The 15,946-nt window shown below is 47.5% G+C and overlaps 1 protein-coding gene across 1 annotated transcript in view; it reads left to right on the top strand.

Annotated features, from left to right (window-relative positions):
- Positions 1 to 5,093: 5,093 nt before the first annotated feature.
- LYRM9 (LYR motif containing 9) overlaps positions 5,094 to 15,946 on the top strand; it is a 91,977-nt gene continuing 81,124 nt past the window's right edge. The window contains exon 1 of the mRNA XM_010815843.4: positions 5,094 to 5,269. The gene's annotated coding sequence lies outside the window, so the exon portion shown is untranslated. The remainder of the gene's footprint in view (positions 5,270 to 15,946) is intronic.

Here is a 15,946-nt window from a genome sequence, read left to right as displayed (position 1 = left end):
ATATAGAAAATAATGAACCAAATTCCCATGAATTCAGTGACTGTTTTAAAACACATTTTTATTTTATAAATAACCACTGAGTCTATGTTCATTTGAAAAACAATCGTACATGTGAGCATGAGAGCTATCCTGTCCCCCAACAGACAGTGAGGGTACACACAAAGGTTCCTCGACCTTAGCAAAACCTGCAAGACCCCTGCCTCCTCCCAGTGGCTGAGACCCAGGGACTGAGATTGTTCATTCCAGCAACCCCGCAGTTGAAGACACCGTGGCTCAGAGAGGGAAGTAACTTGTCCAGGGTCACGCAGCCCGTTGGAGAAGAGCCAAGATAAGACCTCTGGGCTCAGGTCCCTCTCGCAGGTGCTCTGATCTCAGCACCACCTCTGTTGTGCACCAGCTGAAGACCACGTGTGCTCTTCAGAGCCTCCGCCTTCCGCTTCCTGCAAATACTTAATTAGAAGCAATTCCCAGCTTGGCGACGCCTCGCTCACCAGTCCCATCAAGGCAGGAAGTGGGATGTACAGCCAAGAGACTGGGCCTCTCGATTCCTTTGTAATTTGACCCTGAGGCTCGGCGCGGGGGTGAGGGGTGGGGGGTAGGGGGCTGGTACAGGCTCGTTCTTATCATCCAGGCTGTATGACGGCTCCTGGGAACGCGGACCTATGCCCCTGGAGTTCCAATGTTCAAAGCTGGGGGCCGGGAGTCTGGTTTCAGAATAGAGGTCCTATCAGGAGGCGAGAGTGGGTGCCTTGGCTATTTCGGCGAGAGCTGACACTAAGGGATTCTTCTCTCGAACAAGCTGTGCAGAGCATTTTGTATTGTGGGCTGGGCGGCCCCCGCCTTTCCCTTCCCCAGGCTCGCTGGCTGCTGCTGCTGCTCCCCAACCCCCTCCCCGACACGGCACACGGCTAACAACATCCAATTAATTCAGGATAATTTGGTTCATTACAAGCCCTTAGACTGGTAACAGTGTTTTCTCTGAGTGCAGCCTTCCTGGAGTTTCTCAAAGAGGCCACAAGGCTCTGAGGCTGGGAGAGGGGAGAGAGGGCAGAGTCCTGCTTTATCTGCTGGGGTGGATACCAGGGAGCCGGTGGGTGCCTGAGACGACTGGGCTGGGCTGGGCTCACACTAGCAAAACACATCCTTCCCTGTGCCCCCACAGCCCTGGTTAAAAATATGATTGGAAATGGGGACGTGGCAAGACACCCCAGCAGGAACATCAGGCCACCCTCGGGGCCTGCCAATAGGCGCCATCCTTGCAGGGCTAGAGATGTCAGTTCTGTGCTGAGTGGGCCCAACTTGATGACCGTGGGAGTTCCCGCAGGGGCTTGTGGGAAAGGAGGCCCTGGCTGTGGCCAAGACCCAGCAAAGCTAAGCAGGCAGCTGGCAGGGACTTTTTTAGGGGAAAGTTTAATTAGTTTACTTATTTGGCTGCACCCGGTCTGAGTTGCGGCACACATGATTCTTTAGTTGTGGTATATGAACTCAGTTGCGGCAAGTGGGATTTTAGTTCCCTGACTAGGGATCCAACCCCAGGTCCCCTGCATTGGTAATGTGGAGTTTTAGCCCCTAGAACCACGAGGAAAATCCTATTTTTAGGGGCCGGATCTCTGGTGGGGAGGAAATGCTTAAGAGAACTAAGATCTGCCCAGACAGGGAGGGACTGTGGAAAGAGAGCTGGGTCCTGGGAGCAGGCAGGGTTTCTGGGTCGGGCAGGTCAGGACTGGACCTATATCTGTACCTTCTTTACCCAGCATGTGACGGTGGCCTCCTTGATCTTTATAGTCTTTGATTAAGGGCAAGAGAGCGATACCTCATTCATTGGCTTGTGAGAATGAAAGAGGGTGATGGGAGGCCTTTGATGTGATAGTTAAGGAGAGGAGATCAGCCGCCAGACGTGCCTGGGTTACAATCTTGACAGCACCACTGTGAGGCCTTGGATAAGTCACTGCCCCACTCTAAGCGTCCGTGTCCTCATCTGTGAAAGATGAGAACAATAAGATCTGCTCAGAGGCGTGTTGTGAGGATGAAACGAGCACTTGGAAGAGTCCTGGTGCACAACACATGTGAGCTTGTATTACTTTTTTTTTTAAAGATTGGTGTTTTTTTTGTTTTTTTTTTTTTAATGAGGACCATTTTTAAAAAGTATTGAATTTGTTACAATATTGTTTCTGGTTTTTTGGCCACACTGGCCCTCCAGGATGTTCTACTGTTACTACTTTTATTGATGATGCGTGTAGAGGACCCAGCACTCTGCCTGGAAGGAACATCCTGAAGAATCTGAAACTGTCCCATCCTCCTTCCTGATGACTTTTTGAATAAATCTCCTACCTATCTCAGAGGATGTCTGTAAGGCTCCTCCAGAAAACCTGTACTAAGCACTCTCCTCCCACCCCAGGAGGAAGTGATCTTCCCTGATACCCCCAGCAAGGATGCAGACTTCCATCCCAGCCCTGGTCCATGTGGGTGTTGGGGGTTATTCTCCTCTAGAGAGCAGGGAGTGTAAGGACTGGGGCATCTCAGGGCCCACCCCACCCCCACCTAGCAACCTGATGTGTGAGAGGCACTCAGGGGGGTGCTTTTGGGGTGAGCTGGTGTGGGCTCAAGGGTCCTATTAGCTGGATCAGGGGGAGGGCACATGGAAGAATGAATGAGAAAGCCACCTATGTCAGTGAGTAGCTGCCCTGTAAGTGGGGAGCAGCAGTGCTCATGCCCACCCAGGCCCCGAGTATGCCTCTTTCCCAGACACTGGATTCTCTTGAAACCCTGGGGACACAGTGGAGGAGAGAGCAGGACTGGAACAGCAGGGGAAATGAGGCAACTACACTCCCATTCCTGCTCATCCCCCAACCCTCCACCCGACCCCCCACCCTTTGGTTAATCACCAAGTCTGCAACATTAAAATCTTCCTGGGAGCTGTTACAAATCCAGAATGCCCAGGCCTCACCCCAGACCAATTAAATCAGAAATCCCTGGCGGAGGAACCCAGGCGTGCGTATTTTCTCGTGAAGTCCTCAGGTGATTCCACTGTGCTGCCAAGGTTAAAAATATCAGATCGTCTAGGGAGAGACACTGTTTCAGAGTCTCAGGGACCGCAGGATTGGGTGATGTGTCTTAGCAGCCGCACTGACTCAGGTTTCCAGCCTTGCTGTCTTAGAGGGGAGATCAAGAGACTCACTGATGCTCACTGGGCATCCACTTTGCACAGAGTCTCTGTCTGGATCCCAAGGGAATACACCAGTAACTCACAGCAAAGATCATAATAACAACATTTATTGAGTGCCCATTGTGTGCCAGGCACTTAATAACATTGACTAATCCTCACCAAAATTCACACAATTTTAATCCCCATTTTAGAGACGTATGGATGCTGTCAACATACTGTTCAATTTCACCTTCATACAACCAAGGTTGCTTATTATAAACATCTGTGAGTTTGGTTTAGGAAATTTTTTTGTTTGTTTGTTTATTTTTTCTGCTCAAGAGAACTGAGCATTCTCTTTTTTTGTGGCCAAGCGAGCATTGTCAAGCAAAGATGGATGAAGCCTTGGTGGATAAACACCCCAGTTTTTTCATCTCTTGGAGGGTATTTTATACACCAGTAACTCAAACTTTGCTGCATGTTAGATCATCTAGGGAATATAAAAAATTTTTTGGTGCCCAAGCCTCATCCCAGACCAATTAAATTCATGTCTCTGTTGGAGGATTCAGGCACCTGTGTTTTTCAAAGCTCCCAGGTGATTGTAATGTTCAGCCAAGTGGTGAACCTACAGTCTACGCGTCTCCCAGAGTTTTCCATCAGTTCTGAAGTCCAGTGCCCAGTGTTGTGACTTGCTTAATAATAATGTACCCTGCTTGTAGTGCCTTCCTTTTCCCTGTCTAACATCCCCATTTGTCTCCTGAAACATCCTGGCATTGCCTCCCAATACACTTCTTTTTAAAAAGTTTTTGATTTATTTGTTTTTATTTTGCCTGCACTGGGTCTTCGTTGTGGCGTGCAAGCTGTTGTTGCAATCCACCGGCTTTTCTTGTGCAGCACGGGCCCTAGAGCACGCGAGCTCAGTGGTCCTATGGGCTAAGTAGTCATGAGCGAAAAAAGCAGCACATGGGCTTAGTTGCCCCAAGGCATGTGGGATCTTAGTTCCCGACCAGGGACTGAACCCACATCCACTGTATTGGCAGAAGGATTCTTAACCACTGGACCACCAGGGAAGTCCTCCAATATACTTCTTATATTGAATCCTGGTTTTAGGATCTGCTCCTGTGGCACTCGAAGCTGAGATCTGACATGGCTAAGTGTCTTACCAAAAGCTTCACGGCAGAGGCAACATTAAATTCCCACTCTCCACAGACTTTGTGGTATGAGGGAAGAGACAGGTATTTAGAAAACTATAAGAAAAAAGACACGAAAGATCAAATAGATCTCCAAAGGCGAAAGGAACATTAAAAAAAAAAAAAAAATCCAAACCAGCAATTAAATGTTACTGGGGGTTTCGAGAGGCTCCCCGGAGTTGAATCATTTATGTTAGGCAAATAAGAGGGGTTTCTCTAAGTGGAATGTGGGCAAGGTCATCGCCAGTGTTGGGCCAAGACGAACAGAGGCTCAGGGCGGATTTGGATGGTGAGTGGGCAGCAGGCGTGTGCTGTGAGCTAGGGCTGGAGGAGGCAGGTGGTGGGCTTAGGCAGTCCCTTAAGAGCAGGCAGATCCTCTCGTCTCCCAGTTCCCAGGATCTTTCTTTAGCCTCCCACACCGGACCTCCATCTAAGGCATGGTTGGGCAAGAGTCTTCTCTCTGTTATCTTTTATAAGTCTGTGAGCGCAAGGGCTCAACTAAAGGCATACTGGGGGACATGAGTGGGGAGGAGAGAAAGAGGTCCAGGGATGTGAAGTCCTGACGGTGAACCTGATGAAGGGCATTCATGCCAGGGGCACAACGTGCCAGGGACCATGTCAAGTCCCGACGGTGACACTGATGAAAAGCACACGTTCCCAGGGGCACAAAGCACCAGGGGTCTAGGGTCCACCTGATCTCACCCTGTTCTCTCCTCCCCCCACCCACCTCTCTGCCCACTAGCCTCCTTGTGGTCCAAAAGGTCGAGTCTGCTCCTGCTGCAGGGACTTTGCTTCTGCTGTTCCCTCTGCCTTGAGAACTCTTTCTTCAGATCTCAGAGTCATCTTTTTTCCCCATCACTCAGAATTAGGCTCAAACAACGCTTCCTTGGAGAGGAAGTCCTTCTGGACTATCATCGCGCATCTTTTCTCCCTCCCCGTGAGTCTCTCTCATATCACTTCGCTTTTTATAATTTATTTTATTTAGTTTGTGTTTGGCTGCATTGGGTCTTAGTTGCAGTATGTGGGGTCTTCGATCTTCATTATGGCATGTGAGATCTTTAGTTGCGGCATTTGGGATCTAGTTCCCTGACCGGGGATCAAACCTGGGCCCCCTGCATTGTGAGCGCAGTCTTAGCCACTGGACCACTCATCTGAAATTCATCTTCGATCTCTTTCTGTTTCCTCCCTTGTCTTGTCAGTCTCCCCCTTGAAGCTGCACGAGAGCAGGTAGGTCCGTTTCTGTCGTGTGTATCTGTCCCCTCAGCTCCTAGAACAGTGACTGATGGAGCTGAGCGGGCCCAGAGGCCCATGCAGCAGAGCCGGGGGACAGGAGGGGGTCTGGGTGAATTCTGGGGGGTGGGAATTCTGGTGAGCTGTTTTCGCTCTTCTCCACGCCTTTGTGAGGATGAGCAGTGCTGAAGCGGCCAGGCTGGTCTGAGTGAGTGGCTCGTAATGGTGACCAATTGATAACAAGAGAGAGAAGAGCTATATCAGGTTAAGACCCAGCTCTCCCGGGTGGGTGTCAGGCCATAAATGGCTTCCCAGAAACTCAAGGGCAAGGGCACAGGTCCACCCGACTCCCAGCCCCGACTGCCTGCGGGGACCCCTTTCCGAGCTCCGAGAGGCCAACCCAGCCCACAGGTGGTGGTTTCTCTGGGCCGTTGCTTTTCTTCTGCTCCCTCTCATTGCACACAGAAGAGCGCCCTTTCCTTCTGCATTTTATTTCTGAGCCCAAGGTCTGAGGTGGTCACGCTCATGCTGACATTTAAAGACCCAGCCTGGAAATCAATCAGTGTGGTCTGTCCTTCAGCGCCCCGGGGAACCTGTGTGGCTGAGCCAGGTCTCATCTGGCTCACGCCCCATTGATTTGTAATGGTATCTGTGGGCTGCTGAAATGACGTGTGGAACCTGCTTTGAGAAAAACAGGAGGCTGTGTAGTCAAGTGGTCAGGAGCCTCAGAAGCCAGAACCCCCTTAAATGAATGGCAGCTGGCTGTGTGACCCAGGCCACTTGCTTTACCTCTCTGAGTCTCAGTAAAAGGAGTAGACTGGAGTGTCTGCAATGAGCTCATGAACTTAAAACATGGGGAATGCCACCTGCTCATAGTGCTTTATAAATGCTAATTTTTATCTTTGGACTGAGGGTAGAAACCATACCCACCTCCCAAGGTTGTTATGAGGATAAAATGAAACAATTCACATATATTAGCCCTCCCACACTGTATTAGCCTCTCACACTGGATCTCGTTCTAAGGCATGATTGGGCATAAGCTGTAATACACGTATGATGAAATAATTCACTTGGCATGTTGTAAAAACTCAATAGATGTTAGTTTTGCCCTCACAACTTAAAGGAACACAGTCTGGTGAATATAAACCAATATAAGGTCCTCTGAAACAATGACAATCATTAGAAGTAAAGAGGGCTTGATTTAGGAATTTACATCCTCCTTAACTTTTTAGGAAGATGACTCTTGAACAGAGCAAGGTTGCCATGACGCTGACAGAGATCCAGGCAGGGGGAAGCCGCTTTGCCTCAAGGAGCTGGTCCAGGCTGCGGTGAGCTTGGAGGCCATCAGGGTTGGGGGTGGGTTGGGGGTCATGCGTCCCCTTGTGACTATCCGAGCCTGATTAGTGAACCGTGGGAGGTAGAAATCCCGCCCCCACCTCCCCCCACACACAAGTAACTCTGGGCTCCCAGTTTCAGACACAATGTCCTTTTTATATCTACCCTGTGTCTGGGCCAGGACCTGATCATATGCCTGTTTGGATTAAGGGCAAAGGGGACAGAGGGCGGGGAGGGAGGATTAACAATTACCCAAGTCCTATAAACGTGACCAGAGACAGCCCTCAGGACTGGAATGTGACTAGAGAAAAGCGCTTGGAGAAATGCTGCATCTGTACGAGGGGGAGGGGAAGCAGCCATCACTGAGCTCGGGGCTCTGAGTTTTACATACGTTCTCTTTGGGTGAAAACCCCGTAGCTTGAGCGGAAGTGATGTGTCTGAGGTCACATGGCTAATGAACAGTGGAGCCTGGATTTGAACCTAGGTTGGTGGATTCCAGAGCCTGTTTTCCCCATTGACTGTGCAAATCATGGAGCAGAGACAAAACAAATCTGCCGAGGTTTACCCGACATTCTGCAAAGGGAGAGTGTGCTGTGTTAGGGAGATGCCAACATTCAGGTCACTAGAGAGCAGAGTTCCGTTCTGGGTCAAGGTTAGTGTGCTCATGGCTTTGTGGACAATGCCTCCAGATCACCATCCCCTGACTTGGGTTTTGTGTTGATCGTCAAATTATAATTTACGTCCAAGTGCATGCGTGTGTGTGCAGTTACTAAATTGTATCTGACTCTTTTCGACCCCATGGACTATAGCCTGACAGGCTCCTCTGTCCAGTGAATTTTCCAGGCAAGAATATTGGAGTGGGTTGCCACTTCCTACTTGAGGCGGTCTTCCCCACCCAGGGATCGAACTCATGTCTCTTGTGTCTCTTGCATTGGCAGGTGGATTCTTTACCACTGAGCCACCTGGGAAGCCCTTAGTTCCCAGGACTCTTGCTAATAGGAAGAGGTGTCCTGGATGCAAACGTACTTGGTCCTCCTCCTGGTAAGGCCAGCTTCCACTCTGACAGCTTTTGGATTGTGTAGCAGTGTGGGGTAGAGGAAAGAGTAAGGATTTTAGAGTAAGACTGTCTCCTCCACTCATTAGTCTGTGAATTCCTCCCTAAGCTCCAGTTTCCATCCTTATCTGTAATATGGGGTTTAATAAGTTCTACTCTGAGGAGATATTGTAAGAAGGGCCTAACCCAGTACCTAGCACTCAGTAGGGGCCCAATGAATGGTAGGTATTTTCGAAACACAGTAACATTCTGACTTATTAATCAGCTTTTTGTGAGTTGGTCTTTCAGTCACGGGGTAGCAAGAGAGAAAATGTGAGAATTCCATTTGATTCTAGAGATCTAGTCTCCAAGATGCTAACCCTTGGGAATGTCCTGGGAGAAGCCAACAGCCAGAGCAAAGCTTGACCCTGAGCCTAGCAGGCCACTGTGATAAGAATCCCTGGGATCCAGATCCCCAGAGGAGCAGGGGAGATGGTCTGAGGGAGGTTGGTGGTCTGAGCGTAGAGAAGTATCTGAGAAGGAAAACTGAAGGCCAAGGAGTTTATGAGTCCCCAGCTCTGAGAAGACCCCAGGAGGCCAACCATGCTGAAGGCATGGGTACTCAGGAATGGCTAGAAAACCACAGGCCAAACCATTCCCATCTCCATCAACCACCTGCACGTCCACAGACCCTGGTGAGCTTGGTAAAAGCAGATTCCTGGTTCAGTGGTTAAGACTCTGCCATTCCAGTGGAGGGGACAGAATTCTGACATGCCATGCACAGCCCCCAAAGACATTTTTTTTTGTTTTAAAAAAACTTTTGTTTTCTAAATTGGAAAATTTAAATCATTTGCCTAAAATCTGAGTGAGTTCATGCTGCACACCTTGATTGGATCTTCTGGCATAAAGAGCATATGATGGCTTCCCATCTTCCTGCCTACCTCTCACTTGCTCTGCACGCCCTAAGTCATTTGTAACTTATTGTTACTTACTCTGAATGGAAGTTTTCAGTTGCTCCATTCTTCCTCTTTCTGTTGAAGCCCTATCAATGGGGGAGGAATTACAACTTTAGCTGTTGTGATCTGTGTTGTCTGACTAGCTGGTGTGTTACTGGGTGCACTTCCCAGGGAATTAATCCCCTAAGTCTAGATGGTAAATGATGAAAACCTGGGACATAAAGAATGATTCAGGCAGCATCCCACTGTCCCTGCGTACCATGCTCAATGCGCCCAAGCTCCAGGGCCATTCATCCTCAGGGAAATAACCAGACTTTTGCCCTTTCTTTCCTTCCTTCCTCTTTGCTTCTTTCTCTTGCTTCCTCCCTCCCTCCCTGTTTTCCTTGCTTCCTTCCTTCCTCTTTCTCTCTTTCTTCAAACATTTATGGAATGGAGGACCTAATCTGTGCCAGGCACTTTCTAGATATCTTTATATGAGTTCTATTTTGTAAGACTCGTAATCTAGTGGCTTAGATTATTCAAAATTCCATTTCTCTTCCTCTTCTTTCCCCCCTCCTTTCGTCTCTGTCTCCTTTCCCTCTACACTTATTTTTAGCATACTCCATGTGTCAGGTACCCAGGGTTGACCCTAAGGATATCACAGAGAATAAGATGGACATGTGCAAACTCTTTCCCATTGCTCTTTCATTGAATCTTATGACCCCTGGGCATTGTCTCAAACCTGTTGGATGTCTTCTCAAATGTTCTCTCTCACATAGTGAACAGATAGAGCAGATCAAAGGGCTGTGATTTGAAGATGAATTAAATTCAGGCCCTGGGTTCGTACTTCTTCCCATCTCGCCCCCAAAGTCCATACTTCAGAGGTGTGATTAACAGATCTGATCATGCCTTCCCCTGCTCCAAAGCCTCCTGTCATCCAGGGCCTTGCAGACATCACTGTGACATGAGAAATGGTAAAAACCCAAGTGGGGATCTCTGTGTGAGCTGAACCATGGGGAAAGGTTGGAGCTAACATTTTGAGAAGTGCTTTTCTGTGCATAAGGTGCAATTCATGGATGGAGTGTCACAGCCGGGCATCGGGTCATGTAGGCATTTCTGCAAACAAGGAGCAGGGCCTGGGCTTCAAGACCAAAATACCACCTCTCCTTAGATGTCCTCCAGGCACACAGACACCCAAGTCATTCGTGTATACGCCCTCATTCCCACCTTTTTCATCTTTGATTTAGGTAAGTTTGTGCATATATTATGCAAGCTAACATATGCTGAGAGGTAGCAGTGTTTATTTTAGGGGAAGCATGTATTTTAATAGCTTTGTAAATCACACCAGGATTGCATTTATAGCATCGTTAAGAATCTGAAGGGGTCACTTAAATATTTGTTAGACTTTGTTGCTGTAGTTTATGGGAGATAGTATTTGCTATCAAAAGTCTATTGCAATTCTGAGCAAGGCAGAGGGTGGTAAGCTTGATGCCATATCTTCGCTGTCCTCAACCCTCTCCCATACCCCAAGTATCTATGTTTCAAAGTGAAGGATTCTCAACAATGAATAGGGAGACTTCCTAGTGTCCCTGTGTTCCTACCAGTCTCCTCCTGTGGACCAAAGCGGTCACATTTGGAATCTAGAGACCCAGAGTCTGGGATCTTGGACAAATCAAACTTCCTGGACTCTTTTCCTCAGCTGTTAAAAAACCAACAACATCAAAAAAAAAACAAAACCCAACAACATAAAACAGAAACAATATTGTAACAAATTCAATAAAGACTTTAAAAAATGGTCCACATAAAAAAAAAAATCTTAAAAAAGAAGTGAGTCACTAAGTCCAGCACATACTCCAAGGAGCAGGGAGTTGAGTTCCACTTCTGGAAGGGAAGAGTATCAAACAATGTATGGAATTTCAAATCCACCACAATTAGCTATTCCTAATTTCTACAGCAAGCTTGGGAACAACTGTGTTGCCTGCCAAGGGAAATCTGTTTGACAAATGAACACACAAATGGGCAACATGAATCTCAAGTGATGGATCATTCAGGCATCTAAGTAAAGTTCAGTTCAGTTCAGTTCAGTTCAGTCACTCAGTTGTGTCCAACTCTTTGAGACCTCATGGACTGCAGCACCCCAGGCTTCCCTGTCCTTCACCCACTCCTGGAACTTGCTCAAACTCATGTGCATCAAGTCGGTGATGCCATCCAACCATCTCATCCTCTGTCGTCCCCTTCTCCTTCTGCCTTCAGTTTTTTCCAGCATCAGGGTCTTTTTCAATGAGTCGGTTCTTTGCATCAGGAGGCCAAAGTATTGGAGTTTCAGCTTCAGCATCAGTCCTTCAATGAATATTCAGGACTGATTTCCTTTAGGATGGACTGGTTGGATCCCCTTGCAGTCGAAGGGACTCTCAAGAGTCTTCTCCAACACCGCAGTTCAAAAGCATCAATTCTTTGGCACTCAGCTTTCTTTATGTTCCAATTCTCACATCCATACATGACCACTGGAAAAGCCATAGCTTTGACTAGACTGGCATTTGTTGGCAAGGTAATGTCTCTGCTTTTTAAGATGCTGCCTAGGTTAGTCATAGCTTTTCTTCCAAGTAAAGTTGCTGCCTTGTACAGGAGAGACATCCAGGGCCCGGAGAATTACATCATTCCTACCACGTGCGCCCCAGCAGGCTGCCGCTGCTCCAGGAAATCCCACTTCTCCTGGTCTATTGTGGGGCCCAAGAATCCAAGTTTAGAAGCTCTTCAAAGGTGAATGTCTAGTGCAGTCGTGTTTGGGAACCCTTGGTGTAGGCAATTGTTTTATCCATTTACTTATTTCCACACACATACACCTCTTAATTCCGTTTTTCCTGCTCTTCCAGCTTCCTGGCTTTACACATACAACTTTCCTAGTTCCCTTTAGGCTGCATTTCTGGTTTGTTGTATTTTGCAACTTTGAAGCTTTGCCTGCTTTCTGGACACCAGCTCCAAAAAGTCCCCAGCTCCTGACTGAGCCAGTCTCTGGGAGGTTGAGGGGGATTCAGGCTGAACCAGTCTTCCTGTCCTTTCTCTCTGCATCCTCACCACTTCCAGTCTTTACTACTGGATCTATTAGCCAAGTCTTTACTACCAGACCAAAAAGACGGTGGGAACAATTATTCAGATAATTCAGACACTCATTCAAGCAAATATGATGATTGTATTTCTCTTGAATGTTGTGGATCATTGTTTTAATTCTCAGTTTCACTTTGTTTCTGGATCCCTGGCCTTTTTGTCCTGTGACTCTAGTTAAATTTGGTCCCAGTGGTAAATATTTATGATCTAATTGTTTCCTCCATTCGTGTTGCACAGGGGGTATTTTCAGGGAAGAGGATCCATAGATAAATGAGAATTAACTTCAATCCTGGACAATATTAGAATTAAAGTGATCATGGCAGACCAACTCTCTCCATTTCACTTTCTGGAAGGGCCTCACTCTATTTTAGCCTTCTCCAACCCCCGACACACGCAGTAGAAAGAAGCAAATTACCATTTATTAAACTCTAATTATCTTTCCCATTTTTCAATACCATTCTCTGTGTATGTGAGCAGCACATAAGCCTGTACTCCACTGTCATTAAATTAGCAATACGTCTTGTTAGCATAGCATCCATATTTATAGACAGGGTTGAGTGATGATGTTAGTGACATGGTACAAAGTTGAATGTCCTTTATAGAAGGTTGGGGACATGCCCTCATCCTGGGGCAATCCAGGCACACAGCAGATATAAGGGATTTGAGAGGCCTTAGCAAAGGCTTAGGCTGTTTTCAGACAGCTTCAAGCCTTCCGTGGGAATCTATAAAAGTTCAGGCAGAGACATCTCACTTTGGGAGTAAAGCCCATGCTTCTTTATTTGGGTATCACCAAGACTGGGAAGCTGACAGGAAATGACAGTGTCCTATTTATTGCTCACAGAACAACAGTTCAAAAAGTTCATTACAGGGCTTCTCTGGTGACACAGTGGAGAAGAATCCACCTGCCAACGCAGGGGACATGGGTCTCATCCCTGGTCCGGGAAGATGCCACATACTGCAGAGCAGCTAAGTCCGTGTGCCACAAATACTGAAGCCTGCATGAGCCACAGCTAATGAGCCCCTGTGCTGCAAGTACAGAGGCCCATTGGCCTAGAGCCTGCGCTCTGCAACAAGAAAAGGCACCGCAATGAGCAGCCGATGTACCGCAACTGGAGAGTAGACCCTGCTCTTCACAACTGGAGAAAGCCGACAAGTAGCAGTGAAGACCCAGCGCAGCCAAAAATAACTAACTAAATAAAAGTTTTAAAAAATGCATTACAGAACCTGTTCAAGCTGACTGGGCTTGGACCACTCCTCCTGACCCAGGATGTTCACTCTGGAGTGTCTGCCCGATCAAACTAGAATTCTCCTGTAATTGCCTCCTAAGCTGGGTTACCCTCAAGTGGCTGTCAGTGCTGTAATACATGACAAGCCAAGTCCTGTGTCTTATCAGTAGGGAGCGGTTAGCCGTGTACCTACTTATCTAGGGTTCATGGATAAAACTGGTCTGATGAATCTGGCTCAACAAACCCAGGTCTGTACAAAGTTCACAGACCTTAAAGTTCACAGACTTTAAAAAATCTATTTATTGTTATTTTTTTTAAGGCTACTATCTTTTTAAAATTTTATTTATCAGCTGTACTGGTCTTCATTGTTCGACTAGGGCTTTTCCTAGATGTGGCGAGTGGGGCTTACTCTTTGTTGTGATGTAAACATTTCTCATTGTAGTGGCTTCTCTTATTGTGAAGCATATGCCCTAGGTGTGGGCTCAGTGGTTGTGGGGAACGGGCTTAGTTGTCCCACCACATGTGGGATCTTCCTGAAGCAGGGATTGAACCCATGTCCCCTGCATTGGCAAGCAAAGTCTTAATCACTGGACCACCAGGGAAGGCCTATTATTATTATTCTTTTTAAATATTATTTATTTGGGTCCTAGCTATGGGATTCCCTGGTGGCTCAGACAGTAAAGAGTCTGCCTAAAATGCGGGAGACCTGAGTTCGATCCCTGGTTGGGAAGATCCCCCGGAGAAGGAAATGGCAACCCATTCCAGTATTCTTGCCTGGAAAATTGCATGGACGGAGGAGTCTGGTGAGCTATAGTCCATGGGGTCGCAAAGAGCTGGATGCGACTGGGTCCTAGCTGCCCCAAACAGGACTGTCAATCTTTGTTACATCGTATGAGACCTTTAAGTTGCGGTGTGTGGGATTTAGTTCCCTGACTAGGGATCAAACTCAGGCCACTATACTGGGAGCAGGGAGTCTTAACCACTGGACTACCAGGGAAGTGCCCAAAGTCTACCCTTTTTAATAATATAGAGCATCTCTTGCTAGAAATCCAAAGCACAGTCTCTTCCTTCCTGCTTCCCACTGCAAAATATTGCCCTGACTTCTGAAGAGTACGTAGATTTCCCAATCATCACCTTTCAACCAAATGCTGCCCAAACAGGCACAAAGTGACCTGCCCACTCCTCAGGGTCCCACTCTTCCTCCCAAATTACGTTGTACTTGCTAGGTGGTCCTTCCCACCTGAAGAAGCCACATGATTCACTGACTGCCTGTCTACCCTTCCTGGCCGCCTGCTCCTGCCAATTTCGGTAGCCTCTGGGGCACCTGCCTGATGAGACCCATGTCTCCTACTTCTTGTCTTATTCGTTTTTTATTAAACTTTTTCTGTTTTTTGTCATCTTTTGGCTGTGCCCTGAGGCATGTGGAATCTGTTCCCCAGCCCCTACCAGGGGTGGAACTGGCGCCCCCTGTATTGGAAGCATGCAGTCTTAACCACTGGACCACCAGGGAAGTCCCAACTCATTAGATTTAGAGTCTGGGACCCAGAAGGAACTGAAGGAAGAATTTACCCCAACATTTTCATTTAGCAGTCAGGTCTGTGGCACTGAGGCCAGGGCAGGGAGGGGGCTTAAAATAATCCAACCTCCCTTCCCCCAACCCCGCCACAGACACCTGGCTTCCCTTCACCTATTGTTCAGCCAGGGCTGGCGGCTCCCCGCAGTGTAATCACCCTTGACGCATTAACAAGCTGTGCTCATTTGCATATCTAAATATCCCTGTACATAGAATACAGAGCCGAGTACATCTTCTTCTAGTGTGTACACAGGAAAAGGGCAGGGAGGAGGCAGACAGGAAAGGCAGATCACACACCCCTTCACCTGTCCTTCACCTGCTGGCCCATTTCTTTTTCAAACCAGCTCACTCTTTCCTTATTGGAAAACATTGACTGTTTTCCAGGCAAGAATATTGGAGTGGGTTGCCATTTCCTTCTCCGGGGGATCTTCCCAACCAGGGATCGAACTCAGGTCTCCTGCATTTCAGGCAGACTCTTTACTGTCTGAGCCACCAGGGAATCCCATAGCTAGGACCCAGTGCAGCCAAATAAATAATATTTAAAGACCAAGCATTGATAAACTTCATCTTGTATTTAATCCCTTTCCATTTGGAAAAGCTAAGATGCGTCCTGATTTTCAACTCTCTTATTTTCACCTTTCCTTCTCTGGCTCCAATTCTGGGAGGAGACCCCTTATCCCCATCTTTAATAAAACCAAACACCCTAGCCGTCTACCTCCATCAGCTTTATGCAAATACATAAACACACCCATCATCATTCAGCATGCACAGAAACAGGAACTGTCTATCTATAGATCAGCTTGATTACAGTTCGTTTTTGAACAGCTTGAGAAGCGTGAAAAGTCACAGGCTGAAGATAAACCAGCCCTAAATCTTCATACAGATGATCGTGACACAGGTAGATCATTTATTCTAGAAGTGCCTGATGAGCCCCCAGGATCCACACTACAGAATTCTTGTCAGTTTGTAAGACAGGGTATTGCTCTAATGATGTCTTCTAGGGAAGTGCCATCTTAATCATGGTTGTGGGGGCAAGGGGGACTTATCTCCATCCATCTGCCAGCTTCCTCGGAAAACAGCCTCAAAACAACGGAACTCCAGAGCAGGAGGACCAGCCCTGAGAAATAGAGTGGCTGGGCAGGAAAGTCTGAACAGTTTGGGGACTTGCTCCCAGATT

This window comes from Bos taurus, chromosome 19 (genome assembly GCF_002263795.3).
Source record: "Bos taurus isolate L1 Dominette 01449 registration number 42190680 breed Hereford chromosome 19, ARS-UCD2.0, whole genome shotgun sequence".
Taxonomy (NCBI): domain Eukaryota; kingdom Metazoa; phylum Chordata; class Mammalia; order Artiodactyla; family Bovidae; genus Bos; species Bos taurus.
The sequence above is the reverse complement of the archived record's forward strand: the minus strand, read 5'-3'. Positions and strand labels throughout refer to the sequence as shown.